Raw genomic sequence first — 22587 nt, forward strand, 5'->3', positions numbered from 1 at the left:
GGGCTGTATGGTTTAGGCCAAATATGGTAATGATTTCTATGCCTATATAAGGAAATGATAAAGTATACCTATATAAGGGCATGAATCTGGAAATTTATACTAGGGTCCGAGATTCATTTACAACACAGCCAGGCTAGCTTGAATCCAGTGGCAAACTGAGCAAGGGACCCACGTTTGGGCATACCCTGCCAACTTAGGGCGAACAAAACAAAACCAAAGGGGATGATGGACGGAGTGTTGAACATTGCAAGCACTCACCCCCAGTCAACTGATCTGGGTTTAATCCATCATCATTCTTTAGCTCACTCTGCCACCCCAGTTCAGACATGGCCATTTGCAAATCAGTCTGACCCTGTGCCTCATGGGAACAGTTCAGGCCGAACCGCCAAGCCATGTCTTCCCTTGACCAGAAACAAGCATCCTGGTACCGGTTTCTGGCTAATCAGCAGTCATCAGCCAGGCTAGCTTGAATCCTGTGGCAAAGTGAGCAAGGGACCCACTTCTGGGCATACCCTGCCAACCTAGGGCGAACAAAGCAAAACCAAAGGGGATGATGGACGGAGTGTTGAACATTGCAAGCACTCACCCCTAGTCAACTGATCTGGGTTTAATCCATCATCATTCTTTAGCTCACTCCGCCACCCTAGTTCAGACATGGCCATATGCAAATCAGTCTGACCCTGTGCCTCATAGGAACAGTCCAGCCCAAACTGCCAAGCCATGTCTTCCCTGGACCGAAAACAAGCATCCTGGGACCGGTTTCTGGCTAATCAGCCGTCATCAGCCAGGCTATTTATTTATTTGCAACATTTTATAAAGCGCTGGCTATACCCGGAGGTATCAGAGCGCTTTACATGAGGATCAGCAAGTTACAGGTTACATATTTACATAGCCAAGTATAGACATAGGAGAAAAACATGAGATTACACAATAATATGAGTTATTAGCGCGTACATACGTCTTAAGGGGAGTGAAAGGTAGAGGGGGAATGGTAAACAGGGGTAAGGAATGCAGGTGAAAGACACTACGGGGAGACGAGGAAAAAAATGTCAGATGTCCGGCTGGGTAGGTGATGGCCGAGGGGTGAACCAGAGCCAAACTCCTCTATAGCTGCATAGGATAGCTCCACATTTGTAGATGTTGGACAGTGCTATAGGATAGAGATGAGCATGTCAAAATTGCCATGCTTCATCCCCAGTTAGGATCGGGCTTCTGTCACTTCGTAGGAGTGAAATTGACAATGTTTTACTGTTTCAAAATATATATTTTTTTTTCGTGATGGTAACTAGTGGAACATATCCAGACGAAATTGCAGAATTGTCTCGAACATCAGGTGACTTTGTTTCTGTTGTTAGATATTTGGGTTGGAAACTAGTTGGGTGAAATCAGTTACTGTGGATAAACTGCTCACTGCTCGAACAAGAACTGCCAGTGCTTCCCACAAACCCTTTGACCCTGTCCTTCAAGCCTCACAGCTGTCTGGCTCTACTGTCTTGGTGTCCTCTATGCAAATGCAGACCCCTAAAATAGGAGGCACAGGAATGATGATGTCCTAAAGTTCTCGTCAAGAGTCTGTGCAGGCATATTGGAATAGACCACTGTGCATAGAAGGCTGCAGTGGACATATGAATTTGAACCTTCCATTATGCAGTTCCTCTAGTTGAATGATGCTCTACCTATGTATAAGAAGTTGTACCTGTGAATCGCAGACTACAGTAGAAATATCTTATGTATCTTGGAGTTTTTTTCATATTTCTTTATTTGCACTTTACTGATTTTACTTCATGACAGTTACAACAGCACATTCTCATGTTTTTCATATACATACCAATACTAAAAGAACAACTAACGATCACACTTCGGCATAAAAAAATGTGCTAGGTGTCATAAACATTGTGCTAAACATCAAAACTTCAGTAGGTCACACAAAAGGAACGCACATTTCTAGTAAGGAGTAGTCAAGCTCACTTAACATGGGCAGGTCCCCTTCATCTAGCTAATCCAGTTGTCATAGCTTTCCCATCCTAAGAATTTTAACAGCCCACCAAATTCATACATGTTCATTCAACAGAAAAAGAGCAATATACACATGTCCTTTTGCAGACAATCTTGTGTCATACACTCCTCTTTAGTGACCACTATAGCCACGTGCTAGCTCCAAGGCTTCTGTCAGAAGGTGACCTTTTATCTGGCTTTGCTTTCAAGACAATAACTGTCTTGTCCCTTCTGGACATGATTGCCCTTCCCCTGGTTTACTTTTACTGAACAGCCAACGTGCTACCCTCTGCCAGTAGCCCTTTCAACAATTCTCTCATCCAAGTGCTAACAGGAGAATTAGTTGTCTTCCAAGACATGGCTATCTGTCGTTTGGCCAGCAGTCAGGCCAAATCTGTTCTCAAACTTAGTAAATTCCGACATTTTATACAAGCCCAGCATGACTCCTACAAGGTCATTATGTAGGAAGAGAGGATGTGGCGTTATGACCACAGTTGTTGATTTTGGCATCGGGAAACCAAGTCGAGTCCCAGCTTGGGCTCAACAACATGGCAAACCACTTAATCTCCTGTGTCTAAAAACAAAAAAAATGAATATGACCTTGTGTGATATAACTGGTGTTCATGTAAATCACTTGAGCCAAGTTTCTATTAGTTCTCGAGATCTGGAGAACATCCGAAACATATTTACCAAGCCTGCATACGGGCCACAACATATGGAGCAAGAATTTGGCACCACTGGGAAGATGCTATGCAGCTGCTTAGGTGTCAGCTATGGTCTAAGGAGTTCCTTATACTGTATAAACTGGAACTGCATTTCTAGAAACATATAATGGCTGTTCACGCATGTGGTACCAATATTTGGAAGTGAAACACTGCCCAACATCCATTTCTCATGCTTCCTGTAAGAGGAAGATATCTGCCCTAGATTGTATAGTTAAGCTGTGATACAGCACTGTTAAATATATCTTTATTTTTTATTCTGGTACCTTATACGTCGCCCATGTGTCGCCTTCAGAGGACTTTGTAGTACTTAGTCTGTTAGGCTCTTATATGTTTTTAACAGAAGCAGGAGCCTGACTGGGTCACATTGTTTTGTTAACTGTAATGGTTCAGACCCTCGTACGTAAGGGGTATTGGTCTGGATATTGATCAATTAGCTGGGGAAAGCTTGACTGAACCATGCTTTTTTCTGATTTTTTTTTAAAGAGGTCAGACTGGGTGAGGCTTCGAATTTTAGGTGCAACAATTTTCTAAATGTTTGTCCGACTACACTAGTAGGTTGACTGATCTCTATGCTCTCTTTATGACATTGCCAGGGTGGAAAGCTTTGAAGGGGCTAGATCTTGGTGGTTTTGCGGGATTTGAATGAATGACAGATTCTGAAGGTACTTCTGTCCCTTGTCCTCGTCCTGTGAGGCAAAGGATGATCAACGTATCTCGAAGATTCGCTTGTTGCCAATTAAGGGATTTCAACGCTGGAATGACAATGCATTTATTCCTCTTCAGAAAAAAGTAGTTTGGCAGCTTGGTTTTTAATCCACCACAGTTTATAAATAAATGTTTTAAGCCCCTGCAACATCCCTGCTCCATTAGTCTACTTGTAATAATACTAGACCCTTGTGATTTCAACTGATATCATGTTTGGACAAAGGTTCTTATTCCCCCAAGCATCATAAATTAAAAGTTGGTGTTCTTTACAACACAGATCTGTGACGTGAATAGGAGGTACAAGTTAACTAGTTCCGGGCACGCGTGTCGGCCAACGGATGTCTCAAGCACTACCTGGCTAGTGCTGCGCATGTCCGTTGGCCGACTCGGACCAGCCCACTCATTAAAAGTCGTGTACCGCAGCGGAATTTGCGCCGCGGTTAACGGGTTAAATTTGATCCCAAGATTTTTCACTTTGTGATTTGGGATTGTGATCTGGGGTTCTTGGCCAGCCAAATGTTAATGTTTTGATGTGTCATTCTCTTACCATGCGGGTCGCCGATTTTGATGTATTCTGTCAGAGGTAATTTTCAGAGCACGAAGAAGCTTAAACCATTTGATGAGTTGTACACTATGGGTTGTCCTTTCCTCAAGCCAGAAATAGATTTTTCTATCATCAACATACATATAGGTTTGGGTAATATGTTGAAAGACCACCCCGGGGAGAGTATGTATGTATGTATGTATGTATGTATGTATGTATATATATATATATATATATATATATATATATATATATATATATATATATATATATATATTCACTGAATAAACCATAGGTTACAGGGACGTTATAGTTAGTTGGACATTTCACTCATACAAAACCATAGAAATTCCGCCGTTATAGTTAGTTGAGCTAACTATAACTCACTCCCCCGCAATGCACTGCTGATGACGTCACATATTACATCATTCATGACATGGTCAGTGACATCACTGATGACATCATCCAGCGACTGTGTGTTTCTGTAAAGTTTAAATATGTTTTATATATATATATTAAGTTGTATTGAAGAATGAGTGGGTGTATAAGGGTCTGGATGGAGGATTTAGTAGGTGCATGACTAACTGTATAAGTGAGTGATTAAATGTGTCTTACTGAATGTATTGTTTAGTGACTATACGGTGTGAATGTCTGTATCAGTCTGTCTGTTGTTGTGTAAGCTGCAGCATTGGTTGGTGAGTAGCTACATGAGTTTCTATATGGGTTATTGATTGGGTGCGTGAGTATTTGTATGGGTGCCTGAGTGTGTGTGTGGGTGAGAGGTGTGTGACTCTGTGCATAGATGTGTAAGTACTTCATTCACTGGGTGTATGGGTTCAAGAGTGCATGTGGAAACAACTGTATGGGTCGGTGAGTGTGTGTATGGGTGTGTTGGTGAGTGAATGGATATCTCAGTGCTACATGTCCAAGTAACTACATATGTAAAACACAATGCATGTGAGAGTTGGAGTATATAAATGACTATATGTGAGAGTCAGTGATTGTGAGAGTGGCTGTATGGATCACTGAGTACTTGTATCAGTGATTGTATAAGAGAGTAAGTATATGTTAGTATCTGTATGAATAAGTGTGGTTGTGTGTGTGTGTATAACTGTATAGGTGACTAAATAGAAGTGTGATTGATTCTTTGCATGACTGACTAGGTGTGTGATTAACTCTGGATGAGTAGCGGCATGTGAGTTTTTGTATAGGTGTATGAGTGCCTATAATAGTGTTGTATTGATAAGTCACTGCATTTATGAGTGACTGTATGGGTGAATGAGTGGATGCGTGTGTAAATCTATAAATCAGTAAGTGCATATGTAGTAACTGGTATCGGTGTCTCTATTGTTTCGAAAATGGTAGTCTGTATTTTAGAGTGGGTGTATCAAAGGTTTTATCAAGATATGAGGAGGTGCATCAGATTTTCACGTGGATGATGTCATCAGTGATGTCATCAGTGATGTCACTGACCATGTCATGAATGATGTAATATGTGACATCAGCAGTGCATTGCGGGGGCGCGAGTTATAGTTAGCTCAACTAACCACAACAGCGGAATTTCTATGGTTTTGTATGAGTGAAATGTCCAACTAACTATAACGTCTTGAAACCTATGGTTTTTTCAGTGAATTTCAAAGGTTTTTTAAATGCTAATTTGTAACTATAACGTCCCTGAAACCTATGGTTTTTTCAGTGAATTCAATGTTTGTTTAAATGCTAATTTCTAACTATGCCTACAAAGGTAGGACATGTGAAGAAAGAGGAAGAACAGCGCAGAAAGAAGCAAGACAATTGCTTAAAGAGTCAACAGAAGTCCAGAAAGATGAACAAAAGTGCAGGAAGAAGGAAGAGATGTGCAGAAAGAACCAACAGAGGACCAGAAAGTCCTCCTGTGCCCCCAAATTTTTACTGACAGGTACTGGTGGTAACTGACTCTGACTAACCAGGACCGGAGCCAGTGCTATGCTAAAAGACACTTTGAATACAGTGAAAACACCTACATACACTAGGGAACACTATGCGTTGGGGTATCCCTGTGATTAGCATGACCTCCTCTGTATTTGTCAAGAGTTAGTGCCTGGATGTTGGACTTGGCCTTTTCCCCCCAAATTTTTCGCCCCCCCCCCCCTAATTTGAATGTCTCCCCCATGGTATTAAACATATAAGGACCATGTGTGGTAAGAGTTGCCCTGTTGTAAAATTAAATGTGGTTAGATGGTGTGCTGAAAATATTCCCCCATGTTAAAAATGCACCTGACTGAAATGTACTGTGTTTTTAAAATGGATGCCATGGCCCTGGGTTTTGCCACCTGACTGCGTTAGGTTGGCGGTCTAGTTATTAATACCCAGCCACCCCTAGCTTTTGGAGGGAAGCCTGGCACCCAGGGTGCTCAACCCCTCCCCTTGAGCCAGTGTGAACCAGTTTTCCCCAACATTCCGGAAGGTGCTGGCTCTGTGAGGGAGGAGGGTATAAGTAGGGAGAAGTACCACCAGAAAGTCAGTCAGCGCTGGGACAAGGAAGAGAGGGGACCTGCTGTGAGGTGCTACCGCAACATGGGCCTGTGAGCTGGGCCCTGCACCCCTATAAACCCCCCTTCTGCTGTCCCTATGGGCCCCTGACAAGGGAGGAGGTTGCCTGCCCGGGCGGCCGGGAAGACAGGAAGAAGCGGAGTAAAAGCCCCGGGTCCCCGTGAGGGAGGGAGGACCCGGGTGAAGCTTCGGTGCAGGGCCCCCGTGGTCAGGAGGGAGCCCTGTGAAGGACGACCGGAGCGGGAGTCCACCTCGCATGTCTGCGGCCCGGATTGAGGAGGCCGCGAGGAGCGACACAAAGCCCTGGGTCCCCGTGTAGGAGGGAGGACCCAGGCGATGCGCCGTTGCGGGGCCCCCGTGCCAGGGAGGGAGCCCCGAGAGAAGCGACCAGAGCGGGAGGCCACCCCGCCGGTCTGTGCCCCACGCGAGGGGCCGGTAAGGTAGGCGGGGCCGGGGTACACTGCCGGTGCCAGCCCCGCCTCCCGACCTGTGGGAACCAGTGAAGGAAGCCCCGTTGGGGCCACACAGAGATGCAGTGACCCCCCCCCCCCCCGGGCCCCCGAGAGGAGAGGGGAGGCCCGAGTGATGCCACAAGGAGGGAGGGGCCTCGAGGCACATTGCCGGTGCCTGTCCCCTCCTCTGGAAAGGAGTCTGCGCCCCAGTGGAAGAGGAGCCCAGACCCAGCAGCCTAAAAGCGACCGGTGAGTGGGGCTTTGTGTAGTGGAGTTGGAGGGTGTGTCGGGGCATAACTCGGTGCCCGCCCCTGGAACAACCCTGAATTTACAGGTGCCCCATCTGGCAGCGGGCACCTGCACCTGAAGCGGTCCGGAGTCGGGGTACAGGGTCGGTGCCCGCCCCCCCCTTCTCTGGGGAGACTGTTGTTGGGCCTTGTTGACCCTAACTCACCAGCGAGAGAGTCCTGGAACTGGGCAAGGACCTCAGTTAGGCCCCTGGACTGGTACAGGGACAAGTTAACCCCTGGCTAGGTGTTAGGCACTGCGGAGTGAAGGGCTGGGTAACTCAGCCTGTTTGTTAATGGCTTGTTTAGCCCTGAGTCCTGCAATGGTTATTTGCCATATTTATTTCTAATTAGGATGCTGGTTGCCCTATGGTAACGCAGCGTTTCTATGTTACCTGTCAAGGTGTGGTGCGCTTCCGTGCCTAGTTTGAATTGTAGGCTGCCCTGCTAATGAGAATATGCTAATCTTATGCCTACACTAAGGTTATTGAGGTCCAAGTGTACTGTTGTTTTACACATGATGGGTGTTGGTATGCTGTCATGCCCTTTTATTGCAGGTGTGCCCCTATGCTGGCCTGATGAGTTATTCCAGGCCCCTGTTTATGCCCCTTGTTAATGAGCCTGCCGTACTGATTTCTTACAGGTGCTCCTGTCTAGTATGTGCTGTACTGCTCTGTTGTTCTTCCCTTACAGGGGTGGGGATTGGCGTTATAACGCATGAGGTGTATTTATGCATAATGTTGGATTTTGCAATTACAGCCTACCCCTGAGGATGAGAGCCTGAGTTGGCCCCGCCAAATTGGCCCCAGGTCTACTGATAATTTAATCACAATCTGCTTTATTTCAGCTATGGACTCAACCCTTTTGTCCCATGTAGATAATTCCCCCTGATGTACTTGGCTCTGGCGCCAGTTGGCGCCCTGTTGTGATTACCACTATTTTGTTCCTTTTTTACCTTGCAGGTTGGAGATATCACTAAATTTATTATTTTCCAACCAAAGGTGGTGTCGTGACTCTTTTGTAGTGTGATTGGTGTGTCGTCTGCGTGAGTGCTTCACATGTCCTCGAAGTTTGGCCTGCCCGTTTGATGCCATGCTACCCCCTTGGAGATTTGGGTAACCCCCATTTCTTACACTGGGTCATTGCATGAGTACATGGGTACTGAGTGGATGATTAAAGTCCTGCAAGGAGAGTGCATGGTGATTTTATAAGTGCTTGGGTTTTGGCGGACTGATTGCATAAGTACACTCATGTCACATCAGGCCCCAACTCCTCCATTCTCCACTGGGCAGACACGCCCCCTGGCGGGTTCTAAGTTGGGGGGTTAATTCCCCTGGAATCCTGAGGGTCCCTGGGGGCCAACTAGCCCACCAGGACCTCCAATAAGCGCCACAGAGCTGCATTGCAGAGAGGTGGTCTGGGGCCACGCCCCTTTTTACACCTCTCTGCAACGCAACTCTGTGGAGCTTACTAGACATACCTGGTGGGCTAGTTGGCCCCCAGGGACCCTCAGGATACAAGGGAACTTAATCCCTCAATTTAAAACGCACCACAGGGCGCATTTGCACACTTGTCACATCAGGCCACGCCCCCTCCCACTGTGCAAACACACCCCCTGGTGCGTTGTAAATTGGGGGATTAAGTCACCTTGAGTCCTGAGGGTCCCTGGAGGCCAACTAGCCCACCAGGTACCTCCATTACGCGCCACAGAACTGCGTTGCAGAGAGGTGTAAAAAGGGGGTGTGGCCTTGGACCACCTCTCTGCAACGCAGCTCCCAGGTGCTTACTGGAGGTACCTGGTGGGCTAGTTGGCCCCCAGGGACCCTGAGGATTTAAGGGGACTTAATGCTCCAACTTAAAACTCGCCACAGGGTGCGTTTACACACTTGGCACATCAGGACAAGCCTCCCTCCTTGCACCACTGTGCAAACGCACTCCCTGGAGCATTGTAAATTGGGATATTACATCCCCTTGAGTCCTGAGAGTCCCTGGGGGCCATCTAGCCCACCAGCTATCTCCAGTAGGCGCAACAGAGCTGCGTTGCAAAGAGGTGTAAAAAGGGGCATGGCCTCTGAACACCTCTGTGCAACACAGCTTCCTGGCGCATACTTGAAGTACCTGGTGGGCTAGTTTGCCCCCAGGGACCCTCAGGATTGAAGGGGACTTAATCCCCAATTTACAATGTGCCAGGGGGTGAGTTTACACACTTGCTATATCAGACCCCGCCCCCTCCCTTCACCACTGTGCAAACGTGCCAGAGAGGTGTAAAAAGGGACGTAGCCTCTGAGCACCTCTCTGCAACTCCGCTCCCTGGCGCATACTGGAGGTACCTGGTGAGCTAGTTGGCCCCCAGGGACCCTCAGGAATGAAGGGGACTTAATCCCCCAATTTACAATGTGCCGGGGGTGCGTTTGCACTCTTGCTATGTCAGGCCCCACCCACTCCCTGCACCACTGTACTAACGTGCCGAAATAAAAAAATTAAGAAAATCTTTTTGGGGCCCTGGAGGTCCTTCTGGGACCCCCTGAGCAGGCCTAGGGGGTCAGAGTGTGTTTTTACCCTGCCCCCTTCTCTTGTTTTATACCTTTGTTTCTCTGTTTTCTAGCGACTCGCTTCTACCGAGCCACAAGATGGCTGCCAACACTTCCTGGTTTGAAGTGTTGGCAGCCAATCACAGAGAAGCTCGTGCACAGGACTTAGGCTCCGCCCAGATATCAAAACATTTGTTTTTCTAATTTCTCAGCAAGTACTGAGCGCTTTTAGACCATTTAAAAAAAGGTTGCTTTCTGTTCCAAGCACTACCTTTGTGCCAAATTTGGGGTAATTCCTTTCAGTAGTTTCGGCTGTAGCCTTGCACACAGTTTCCTATGGGAAATTGATTTTTTTACTCTTATTTTTTGAATTCCTCAAAAACTACTGAACGGATTGACACCATTTAATAAAAGGTCGCTTTCTGAACAAAGCTCTACCTTTCTGCCAAATTTGGGATAATTCTGTTCAGCAGTTCGGGCTGTAGCTTGTCGCAAAATTTTCTATGGAAATTAACATGGGGAAAACACGTTTTGGGACTCCATTTTTTTCTCAGGCCCCGCTTGATGAATCACCCCCAAACTTTCAGGATAGAAGCTGACCTAGATAGACTTTTTTGGGGGGAATTTCGCAAAGATTCGTCTAACGACGCCAAAGTTATTAGCAAATCAAAAAATGCTTTTCTAATAGAAACTAGGTTGTAACTATTACTACCTACTGGCGACCACCAGTAGATAATATAAAACATATATATATATATATATATATATATATATTACCTACTGGCGGTCGCCAGTAGGTATATATAGTTAGGATTTTTTCTCTATGGGATTTTTGAAAATTCTATGTCTAATAACTTTGGCGTTTGTGGACGGAATTGGCTGAAATTTTCAGGAAAATGGCACATTTTGTTTCTGAGCAGCCCCTGAAAATTTGAGGGGGGTTCGTCAAGGGGGGGCCGAGAAAAAAGGGGGTCCCAAAACGCATTTTTCCAATGTTAATTTCCATAGGGCGGTTGGCCTCACTTTTAGCCCGAACGGCTGAATGGATTTGCACGAAACTTGGCAAAATTGTAGGGACTGTTAGCCCGATGTGCCTTTGCTAGGTCTCAATATATGTGCTCCAGTGGATTTTGAGTAATTTAGGTTCAAAAAAAGATATATATCTGGGCGGAGCCTAACCACACATCTGATCTGATTGGCTGTCAGCACTTCATCCAAGAAGTGTTGGCAGCCATCTTGGGACCAATATACATGATAGCACCTCATTAAAAAGCATTGTAGTTAATAGAGGGTTTTAGGACTTTAGTTACATTATAAATCATTTGTTGATGGTACCATACTCGTTTTAGGAATTGTGGTGGGTTCTAAGGTGATTTTACCATGTGAAAAAACCTTCTGCTGTGATATCATGAATATTGTTTGAAAGAAAACTAATATCTCATGATTTTCCCACAGTGGTTTGGAAGGGGATCTATAAGCTAAACTGAAAGCATATTTTCTGTAAATTCACATTATCTTTCTCAGTCATGTGAAAATGAAGTCTGACATTCTCAGTAAAACATGTACATCCAACAAGGACAGAGACTGTCAGTTGAGTCCTTTGTGTTCTACTGCAGCCTCCTAGAGTGTTCTAAAGAACAACTAGAGCGCTAACAGTCCTACTTATTACAAAGGTATGGCACACCTGAAGCCATCTTGATTGGAATAAAGTGTATGATTAGTGGTGCAGAATGAAAAATTAGGGCACATTTTGAGTGACTTCTCAAATCCTTTTCTATTTCATTAAAACATTCTGACATGCAGTCTCCCAAAATGGCCACCAGAGACAAAAGAGCCCAAATGTAGCCCAAATATCACCCAGATGTAGCCCAAGTATAGCCCAATGACAGAATGTCCCAGAGTGTTCTAAAGAACAACTAGAGCGCTAACAGTCCTACTTATTACAAAGGTATGGCACACCTGAAGCCATCTTGATTGGAATAAAGTGGTAACTCTTAAAACATTTATTTTAAAAAGAAACAACATGAGGGGGTATATTTTGCCATAGAAAGTATGATTAGTGCTGCAGAATGAAAAATTAGGGCACATTTTGAGTGACTTCTCAAACCCTCTTCAATTTCATTAAAAAATTCTGACATACAGTCTCCCAAGATGGCCACCAGAGACAAAAGAGCCTAAATGTAGCCCAAATATCACCCAGATGTACCCCAAGTATAGCCCAATGACAGAATGTCCCAGAGTGTTCTAAAGAACAACTAGAGCGCTAACAGTCTTACTTATGACAAAAGTATGGCACATCAGAAGCCATCTTGATTGGAATGAAGTGGTAAGTCTGAAAACACTCAATTTAAAAAGGAACAACATGAGGGGGTTAATTTTGCCATAGAAAGTATGATTAGTGCTTCAGAAAGAAAAATTAGGGATCATTTTGAGTGACTTCTCAAATCCTCTTCTATTTCATTAAAAAAATTCTGACATGCAGACTGAAACATGCACTTTGAATACCAGCAGCAGACGTCCCTGGTGAGCAGTAGCTTTACTACAGTGATCTAATGTGCAACTAGAGTGCTAAAATTCAGAATTTATGGCAAATGTGTGACACATCTGAATGCCTTCTTGATGGAACCAAAGTAAACAAGCATTGAAAATGCAATAGATCTCGCCCTCGTTTAAGTTAAAGCCATTCTGTTTGTAATGAGGTGGCTTTTTAGCTTTGCTTTTATTAGTGTTTTTTCAACTTTCATGTAAATAACATGCATCTGTATGCATATAAGTATATGTATGCATGCATTTATGTTTGTATTTATATAGATATACAGATGATATATGTTTATATATGTATGTATATATATATATTCACTGAAAAAAACATAGGCTATAGACCATATATAGTTAGGAATTAGCATTTACAAAACCTTGAAAATTCACTGAAAAAACCATAGGTTATAGACCATATATAGTTAGGAATTAGCATTTACAAAACCTTGAAGATTCACTGAAAAAACCATAGGTTATAGACCATATATAGTTAGGAATTCGCATTTACAAAACCTTATTTTACTCACACAAAACCATTGAAATTCCATATATAGTTAGTTGCACTAACTATATATCGCGCACCCGCAATCCACTGCTAAATCCACTTCATCCAGACACTTATACATCAACTCATTCTTCAATATGTAAGACATATTTTAACTTTACAGAAACATACAGTCACTGGATGTTGTCATCAGTGATGTCATCAGTGATGTCATTTGAGATGTCATCAGTGATGTCATCAGTGATGTCACTGACCATGTCATGAATGATGTAATATGTGACATCATCAGCAGTGGATTGCGGGTGCGCGATATATAGTTAGTGCAACTAACTATATATGGAATTTCAATGGTTTTGTGTGAGTAAAATAAGGTTTTGTAAATGCGAAGTCCTAACTATATATGGTCTATAACCTATGGTTTTTTCAGTGAATATATATATATATATATATATATATATATATATATATGTGTAGAGAGAGAGAGAAACAAAGGTTAAAATAACATGTTTTTGTTTCTAAAATCTTCTATTCTTTTATAACCTAAAACCTCAGAAATTCACTGGAAAAACGAAGGTTAAAGTAACATTATAGTTAGGTGACACTGACAGCATTAACCTTTTGAACTAAAAAGAAACAGAAATTCACCAGTTATAGTTAGTAGAGCTAATTATAACTTGTGCCCAACCATGCACTGTTTATATTCTCATATATTACATCACACATGACATGTTCTATGACATCATTTATGACGTCCGAGTTCTAGTTTTTTTTAATCTAAAGTAATATTTTATTACTATACGTAAAGACAACCATGGTGGTAGGTTGGCTACAGGACACCTGACCCTTATTAGGCACAGCGGACCCCAACCCCCAGGTCCTTTTTTTTTAAAAGGAGAAAGATGCCAAGGGGCCACCATCTCTAAGCTTTATTAGGGCCAGGGGTCCCCTTGGCCCTAGCTGGCTCCCCGCAGGCTGCGGGAGCCAGAATTGCTCCTGCCTGGTAGAAGCAGCTATTTATGCTGCTCCCTCTGAGCGGAAGGAATCTGTTGATCTGTTTCCTTGCCCCCAGGGCTAAAGTTACGACTGGGTAATATAATTATGTACATATATATGATATATGTACATTTACACCACATAATATAAATATTTCTTTGCATGGCAGAGGTCATGATTTTCCACAAAAGTGGTGTGAACGTGCCTTAGAATCTGCCTGTCCCAAGATGGCGGTCTCTCCATAGGATGTTTACTGAAGTTCTCAATCCAATGTGAAGTAGACCCTCTTCCTGTAACGTCACTTCCTGTTGGAGCAATGTGTAAAACGGCCCTTCCAAAAGAAGGATGCATTAGTTCTCTTATTCGCTTTGACACTTACTTTTCTTTGTGTCTCTGAGGTTTTGCTCTTCACCGTTACTCTGCTCTTGTATTCTATTTCTGGGTTTTGCCAGGCTCTGTTCTCCCCCCTTTATGTCAGGAGGAGTTGGTGCTTAGCTAATCTTTTCATTATTGATCTTTGGAAATCCTATACTGCGCATTTTGCTTTTTGCCATGCTTGATTTAGTCAAGATCCTGCCAAAGTGTGCGTGATCCAATTGGATCTCTTACTTGATCGGCTTTCTGTTTGCAACTTAGTCTGATACCTGTTAACACTCTGGTGTGTTTTTTTGTTTTTAAAAGATTTTTCAATGTTCTAATTTGGGTATTCTGCTGAGGAACTATTGTATGATATTCATGAAGGTGGGGTGGATGCAGGGCTTAATTTGAGCCAATGGCTTCCGGTGCTTGGCATTGGCACTTAATTGTCAACACCGGCACTAATGGCAGCTGCCACATGGTGGCGCTGTTTGTCGCATTTAGAGATGAGCACAACTATGCTTGTTTATTAATTCAATGTACATTTAAAATGACTAATACCTGCCACCAAAGCCATTCCTATAGCTTTGCGGGCTGAAATAGTCCGAACAGTAAAACGTTTAGGAATCTGATGGTTAGTAGTGGTTTTGGTACTGTCATTGGTAGCGATGGCAGTGGCAATGGTTAGTGATAGCTGTAGTGGCCTCCTGGCGAGGGCCCTGGCACTCATTTATTTTACAAATTAGGCACTGGGTGGATGGCTTGGCATATGTGATTAATTTTGCCATTTGTCAGCTGTAAAAACTCAGATGGGTCTTTTTCAACATGGTTAAAGGAGAAAATTAAGCATGATTTAGTGTGTTCCCAATGTCCTACCTCGTTTGCTGAACTCATTGATTTGGTACTGCTAATTGAAAATACAATACAAGAGAGAAGTTAGAAAAGAAAGAAGCTCAGAGAAAAGTACTATAATCCTCCTGAGGTTTTATTGCCGGGTAAATCAGAGGTCTCAGTGAACCTGTTTATTCAAGACCACCCTGTGCAAATTGGAACTATGCGAGGTCCTTTGACTGAAAGTGCGAAAGGGTGCTGACATAATGCTGGTCTGCGTTTATATTGTGGTGAAGTTGGACATTTGATTCAATCCTACTCTAAACGGCATGACAAAACTGTGGCATGACACATTCTGTTCTAGGGAGGAAGTTGAGAGACCTTGCTCCCATACATTAGATTGCCTATGAATAACACTAATAACCATTCATTTTTGTCAGAAAGACTGTTAATACTTCTGCTTTGTTGTACAGTGCTACCTGTGGTATGTTTATCGACCAGGATTGGCCCTCAAAAAGTAATATTGCTAACATAGACGAGTATACCTTCAAATAAATTCCCTGTGGATGGCTCTCCATTAACTTCTGATTTGATTGATTGTTTGATTTGGTTTTTTATAAAGCACAAACAAATTCCCCGCAGGCGTCAAGGCGCTAATACGGTTAGTCTACTGAGGAGGGCAAGAGCATCATCCCTGAGCTAAAAGGGACATTGCAAGACCGGTCTTCAAAGGCCCTACAAAAAAGGCCAAGTATCTTCCAGGCAGGAGATGGCGTTAGGGAGAGTATTCAAAGCTTAGATGCAGCCACTGCAAAATCTCTCCCTCCCCATCTTGCCCTCCAAAACTAAGGGATAAACAACAGATTTTTCCATCTGAACTCAACTGTCTAGATGGTACATATCGTTGAAAGAGATGCTTAACTCCCTTAGGGCCTGTATTGTGAAGTGCCTTATGGACAATGAATAAGGCTTTGAAGGTAATTCGTTTAGAGGCAGGGAGCCAATGCAGTTTCCGAATAGCAGCAGAGGCTGATTGATATTTAGGAACATCCAGAATGAGTCTTGCTGTAGCATTCAGGACAAGCTTGTGGTCCAATTCGGGCAGAGTCTCTTCCATTGCAAGTTATAGTTGAAATTACTATTGTTTTACATGATTGCATCTCCTAATAATGCTGTAATGTTTGGAATTTATTACTTGAGGAGGCATAATCACTATGTAAAACTCAAAAAAAAAATTGTTGCCACAGTTTCCTTACAATCACTGTGCTATGCGGAACTCCGCAAAGTGACCAAAAAAACTCTGCAGTGCAAACGTGGAGTTCCCCAAGCGGGAGAGTGGATTAGGTTCTGCTGGTCACGCAAATTTTTATCACCAGGTGTTTGTCCCATGCTAGAAAATCAGCGCAAACTGCAATATGCGCAGCGCTAGGGTGCACTGCTTTCAGTGGTGGCCAACGCAATGAAGAGGTGGGAGGGGGCGGGGCATCGTGGAGTGCAAATAATGTTAAAATAAAAACACTTACCTGAAGCTGTCACCCGCATTGCTCCTCGCACCTCGGTGTTCTGCTGCTTCCTGGTCCCAGCAGACACTGGGACAGCAGCAGAGACTCCCTGTGCAATCCCCTGCCCTGCTCTCATGCTATGAGAGCAGCGCTGGGATTGGCCTGAGCAGGCTGCTTTGACGCTCAACTCAGGACAGAGGTCTGTGCTGTTTCTCCAATCCGGCTGTCCAATACAGCCCGGTTGGATAAAACTAAGTGCGCATTATGCGTTTGGCCAAACACACAGGTGCACTTATAAGTGCACAAGCCGGGCCTCATCCCCCCTTCCTGCCCCTCCCTGCACAGGCTGGCTCAGAGCCAGCAAGTGAAATATAAAATGATTATAGTATATTGTTTTATTTTTCACCTGCTGGCTCTAAGTCAGTGTGGAGACGCGCCTCTGCCATTGCGGAGGATCCGCCCTTTCTGCTGCTCGAGTATCAGCTTCCTCAACATGAACGTAAGGTTTCTCAAAGTGTATATCGTGGCCATCCACGACCGCCTGCATTGAGAAATCTCGCCAGAAGGTGGTCTGGAGTAAGGTTTTCCTTGCTCGTGCTCGCCAACTTAACCTTGGTGAGCGATGATAAAACTCTGCTCCGCTCTGCGGAGCGGAGTTTTTCGGAACTCAGCATTCCCTGCTGAGCATGGGTGTAGGAAGGTGGATACCTGACTATGGTTACCCCAGATGTTTTGCCTAGTGTTTAGCTGGTTTTCGACTTAGTTGGCCTGGGATCCTGCTAATCAGGGCCCCAGGCTATCTGCTCTCTCTTTAAAATGGACTCCATGTGCCCTAGGTACATCTCCAATTGGATACTGGGTCACCTTATGAGCCCCTGTACAGTGTACTACAGGTACCCAGGGCATAGGTGCATCCAAGGCCTACCAGGGGCTGCAGCATGTATTATGCCACCCCTGGCTGGCCACCCAAATTGACACAACTGGCTGATCGCTCAGCTGGGGCAAGGTGGTGTAATCACCCCTTGCTTAGATATAGTATACCTATATCTAACCTTATATCTAGACACATATACACCTATAAGTCATTCCTATGGCAGGCGTTAACAATCCTGGAGTGCTTGGTTTTATGTGAGAAGGTGCTCTAGCATGAGCTGAGCCTGTCTGCAGCTTTCGGAACCATGTCCTTATAGCTGTTCTAGGATATTGCCATACCATTTACTCTTAAGTGCATTATAATTCTCGTGGTTAGATGCTAACTATGGTTTGGCTTTATCGAAACATGTCGAGTAAGGTGTCATACGATTTGGAATACTACCCCCTCGCCAGTCCTGGTGACGGTGGTAGCATTCCACCCTTCTACAGGGAGAAGACATGTTGTTCTAACTATTCCCGGTTAAAGTTAACCAGAGCCTCAGCATCACAAAATGGATGCTGCTGCCACAGACACAAGTCTGACCTCCTGCTGCTGGGAGTCCTTCCAGCGAGGGAGGCTTGGACAATAGGTTTCCTGCCGTGGGAGGTGCTAGCACCACCCCAAACAGGGTTTTGTGTATTGGGACAGGGAGGGCTCAAAGGATTGAGACATGCCTGGGGCACACAAGGTGTCCCACACATAGTCCAGTTCAAACCGGTGCTGGGGCTTCCCTGCCCCAGCTCTGGCACGAAACTGGACAAAGGGAAAGGGGTGTACCCGCCCCCTTCCCTGGTCCCACCCATAGGAGGGACCTAGCAGGTAATCCAGCCCCTAAGATCAGTATCTTGGTAGGAGCTGAGTCACTAGGACTTTAGATTATCCTGACTGAAACTTTGAAACGAAACTCTGGACCTTCATCACTCTACTTTGGAAGAAGATGACTGAAGAATCTCCCTTGTGGTCAAGGAGTGACCACCCTGCACAAGCAGGCACCATCCAGCGATCGACAACTTGCTTTGCCGCCGCCTCCCGCTGGAGCCCGAGCCCAAAGCCTGACAAGAACTGGATTCCCAGACATCCAACAGCCCGATCCACAGTCTCTGCAAAGCTGAGACCGGTGGAGGCGACGTGAGACGTGGGACCGGCCATCTTGAAAAGTCTGCGCCCTGCTAAACGTGCAGCCCCTGAGGTCCCCTCGAAGCTGTGCATTGGGGTTTGAGAAGCCCCAGCCCCGAGCAGCATCTGCACCAAAGATCATCCCTGCACACTCCACGAGTTCTGCGTGGGGCCCTTTTGCATTTTCCTGCTCGATGCATCTGCCCGGTCACTTGCCCGTTGGCTAGTGGCCATCTTGGCAACGATCCCGAGAAACTACACTGCTGGTCTGGTTGCTCCAGTCTGGCCCTTGCTTCCCTGAAAAGAAGCAGCCCCTCAGACCTTGCTGGTCTGAGTAAGAAGCCTACATCGATTCCTGCGTGGGTTGCCTTTGCCAAGGCTTGTTGCCTCCAATCTTGAAGCCGACACCGCCAACAGCGAGAGCCTTCGTGGGACAGCTCGTGACTCCATCCTAGTCGTCGCCGATGACTCCTGGACCGCGTGGCTGCAGAGACAAGCTTCCCATCAGCACCTGATCGCATCCCGACATCGCCTAGTTCCATCCTGGTTCCACTCTGGGCACTGGCTAGTGACCCAGACTCTGTCCCCTCTGCTTTCAGGTCCTCTACATCTTCGATCCACCCTTGGATCCACCCGGATGCTTATCTTCTGGCCGCCTGCAGCATCTTCACTCCAAGGTTCCATAGATCGCCACGACGAAACCCGACACACTTTTGTACCTGTGCACCCGCTTCCTGTGCGTTAGGTAACGCGAGTACTACGGTGCTCCTGTAGAGGTTTACATCCCTAGTGTCCTAGTTTCAAGTGGCTAAGTTCTATTCCAGTCGGAAGGCTCCTAAATCTTTAACTTTATAACTTTTACGCACCCATTGACTTCAATGTGTACACTCGTGTGGCTTTAGACACGGCACACTCCTCCTGTGGGCCTCCTGCTCCCTAACTATTGTTAGCTCAGTGTAGCCCCAGCGATTCCCAAGGCCCTAGGCCCTACCATTGTTCGTGTTGTGGTACTTATACCACTTTTTTGATATATGGTTTGACGGGCCACCCCGCCCTATCCATAATTGTGCAACTTTTGTGTATTCTATTAAGTTACTTGTTTTGCGCTTGTGCTTCTGTGCTCATAAAGAGTTCAGGGGTTTGTTTAGAAATAAATACATATATATTTTCAATATATATCTTGTGTGGTGTCTTTTCATTTGGTATTAAAGGGATTTCATATGGTAAAACAGCTGGCTTAACATGCCCTCTTGAGTTTAGCCTAAGACTGCTTTGTCCATGCTACCCCTAGGATAGCTGGTCTATAAGGTTGACTTTACAACCATCACCATAAGGGTTGTTTGGACTGGTGCAAGGTGTTCACTAGAATAGTGAACATCATATTCCAGGCCAACTTCTCACAGTGGGAAAATCTGCAAACTCACTGAACGGAGCGGAGTTTACGGCCCAGGCCTAGCTATAACGGGAATCAAAACAGATTGGTCTAAGCCTCCCTGAATTCCTAAGATCCTTCCTACTTATTTAAAAAATATAAGTACTTGGAATCAGACCCTGGGGAAACAGGGAATGTGAGAATGGTAAGGAAGCAACACTGGAGTGCTTGTTTGGATGAAGCCCCTTTCTCCATCTGTGAACAAAAGGTAGATGCATTCAGGGTTTGCGCATACATTGTTACCAGAAAGTTAGCAATTCAAAAACATACAATCATTAATGTCCACTCATCACCTGGAATTCTTGGGACAGCTTTTAGGACAAGGGTGCATTGCAACACATGAATTCCCTTATTTTTTCTTCGCAATATTTGCTTTGACTTTCAAATTACCCCTTGATTTTTTTGCTATTTGTAGTAACTTTTGCTGGTGCATTCTACCTCTGGATTTTGCATGGCTCTTTTCTCCTTCCTGATGTCAGGAGGAGGTTGGTGCTAATCTAATCTATTAATTATTGCTCTTCATCTTCAATTAAGGCTAATAAGATTGCCAATGAGATTTTTTATCCCTTTTTGGGGGTTTCCTCTTCATGAGACAGTGGACAGCGTCCATGTGTAAAATTCCATAAAGGGTGATACCATGGCTACTGGACCCTATCTTGCAACAAGGGGACTCTTCAGACCTACCTACTAAGCGTTTTGTCCATGACACTTCCCTGTCCAGTGGGGACAGCTTCCTCCTTGGAAATAAGTTACCATCTGCTTTGAGGAGCTGGTAACTTTTCAATGGCTTGCAAATGCATTCACTTACCATTGACACATCTCATTGTGATTCACACTTAGGAGAGAAACCCCCTTTCATACCTCTCCTTTTAAGGATTTGGAATGAGTCACAAAACCTCTTTTGAGATTCAGATAGGTTTTTCCAAATAGCAGAAGGGGTATGGTACATAGTAAAATGCCCTTGTGTGGTCATACACCCTATGATTTTTCAAATAGTGGGGTTTCAGCCCACAAAATGGCTTTCTGCATGAGATACTTAATTATAAGAGCACAACCCAAATGTGTAATGAGTCAGGCCCCATAAAGACTGTACATGTTTGAAAGCAGGCACTGATACATAGCAGAGATGCTTTAACACATCCACTTTTGAGACGAAGGGCTTGATTTATGTGGCAATTGACATCTTATAATTTATGTAGGAAAGGCTAAATCGGGATACAAATCCAATTGTTGACTCACCACTGGATTCAGCATTCCCTCGAAAAATTGAAGGGAGTGCCATAGAAACCCTACTTTAAGTCGTAAGCCTCAAGCAAACATTTTGAGTTTTATCACTAAGGCCTTTGAAGCAGTGTTTCAGTGCTTAACCCTATTAATAGCTGCTAGTAGTCATTTTATATGTGTGTTGATGACTTCACCTTTAAAGGATTGGGATTTATCAATTGTTAATCAAGTCCAATTTTTATCTACAAACAAACAGGAGAAGAATCCATGTAACAGATATTTAAGACCTAGTTTACAGTTGAGGAACTCCACAGTACTGTATATGTTTGGGTGCACTTTTTCATCTGCTTCATGCAGTTCAAGCGCAGTGATGTTTCTGAAGCCAGTTAAGGCAAGGGATACGCATAAAAAAAGAAAAAAAACGTACCCCTTCGCAGCATCTCTCCTCTGTCGTCCCGCCGTCGTCTCTCCAGGCCGATATCCCAGGAACAGGAAGCACTCTCAGGCTCCAATGCAGCGTTGTGATTGGTCTACGAGCTGTAGTTTGGCGCTCAGACGGGGACTGGGGGCCTGGGCATGTTCTCCACACAGGCTGTAATGCAGCCTGGCTGGAGAACATGCAAAGTGCGCATGAATGTGGAGTGCAAACCTCTCCTCCCCTGCTCTGTCAGCAGAGTAGCCCGCCACATCTTCAAAGCTGTCCCAGCAGAGGAAAAATAAAATGACAATAAATATTCTCATTTTATGTTTCCTTTATTTCACTGCTGCAAAGCTCAAAGCTTCACAATCACCTTTTATTTTATTTTAAACCTATAGCCATCAATGCATGTAATTGCATCTTATAGGCATCTACATTCTGCTCCTAGACTTTATTTTCCTCATTTTTTAATCATGTTCAATACTCCACCCTTTATGCCTCCTCAACTACTTTTGAAAATACAAACTATGTTCTTTCACACACCCTATCTGTTTCTTACAAAAACAACTAGCAACATGCTGCTGTCAGCCCCCTACACCAAAATTACCTCTGTCTTCTTTTCCTTTCCCTTGCCTAACTCACCTAAACTTACTAAGCCTTACCATCATCATGTGCTGCAGGTGCAGTAGCACCATGACCTCAAAAAACATTCGACACACATTACGGCTTTATTTTGCAATGAAGCAGGAGACCCAGAGACCATTTCCTTACTTGCACTACAACCCATGACACACTGCCTTCTCTGCTGCCCACTTTTTAAACATTTTGTGGCTGCTGGCATTGTGGCCTACAAACTACGTCTACATGTCCTTCTGTAACAACAACTGCCCCACATCACTGCTCTTTTAAGGCCCCCCGGCACGCCTCTCCCTGTCCCTAGCCATCCCGGGAATACTTCCAATTCGTGCCACCAGGTTACTGAGCCCT

The 22587-nt window shown here is 44.7% G+C and overlaps 1 protein-coding gene across 1 annotated transcript in view; it reads left to right on the forward strand.

The window, feature by feature from the left end:
* NEK5 (NIMA related kinase 5) overlaps nucleotides 1-22587 on the forward strand; it is a 416861-nt gene that overhangs the window by 310185 nt on the left and 84089 nt on the right. The gene's annotated exons all lie outside the window — the stretch shown is intronic.

The sequence above is a fragment of the Lissotriton vulgaris genome, chromosome 8 (genome assembly GCF_964263255.1).
Source record: "Lissotriton vulgaris chromosome 8, aLisVul1.2, whole genome shotgun sequence".
NCBI lineage: Eukaryota > Metazoa > Chordata > Amphibia > Caudata > Salamandridae > Lissotriton > Lissotriton vulgaris.